The 577-nt window shown below is 35.5% G+C and overlaps 1 non-coding gene across 1 annotated transcript; it reads right to left on the bottom strand.

Moving 5' to 3' along the window:
- On the bottom strand, window positions 1-121 carry LOC126511544 (small nucleolar RNA SNORA22). The gene has a single exon (XR_007594719.1). It is a non-coding gene; the product is annotated as a small nucleolar RNA SNORA22 (small nucleolar RNA).
- Between the last annotated feature and the right edge of the window lie 456 nt (window positions 122-577).

The raw sequence follows: 577 nt of genomic DNA, 5'->3' as shown, positions 1-577 counted from the left end.
TGATATGCTGATTTTCTGAACACATTTAAGAGGACACAGTACCCTTTCGTTGGAGAGGAAAAGAAGAGGCTTTACTCTAGCACAGATTCAAGGCCAAGGTAATTGGGTGTACACTGTGCAATAATCTCAGCTTTTTGAATGTGGGTTTCTTTGTAAGGCTGCTTGTCGCTTGGCCCCCTGTGTGAGTCCAAAGAGAAAGCTCAGAATGGAGTAAGGATGTCCTTACATTTGGGGCATAGATTTTTCATAATTGACAAGTCATCTTGGTGAATTTTTCCTTTGATAAATATGAAATGTCTTTTCCAGTATCTTGATTAATTTTGGTTGGAAGTCTATTTCTTTCGCTATTAGAATGACTACAACACCTTGCTTCTTTGGTCCACTTTCTTGGAAAATATTTTTCTAACCCTTTATTCTAAAGTAGTATTATTTTTGATATTGATATTGATGTGTGTTTCTTGGATGCAGCAGAAGGATTCTGTTTTCAATCCTTTTTGTTAGTCTGTGTATTCTTATTGAATTGAGACCATTTATACTGAAGATATCAATGACCAGTGATTGTCAATTCCTATTATTT

The sequence above is a fragment of the Alexandromys fortis genome, unplaced genomic scaffold (genome assembly GCF_014885135.2).
Source record: "Alexandromys fortis isolate MF-2015 unplaced genomic scaffold, M_Fortis_MF-2015_v1.1 scaffold_101, whole genome shotgun sequence".
Taxonomy (NCBI): domain Eukaryota; kingdom Metazoa; phylum Chordata; class Mammalia; order Rodentia; family Cricetidae; genus Alexandromys; species Alexandromys fortis.
The sequence above is the reverse complement of the archived record's forward strand: the minus strand, read 5'-3'. Positions and strand labels throughout refer to the sequence as shown.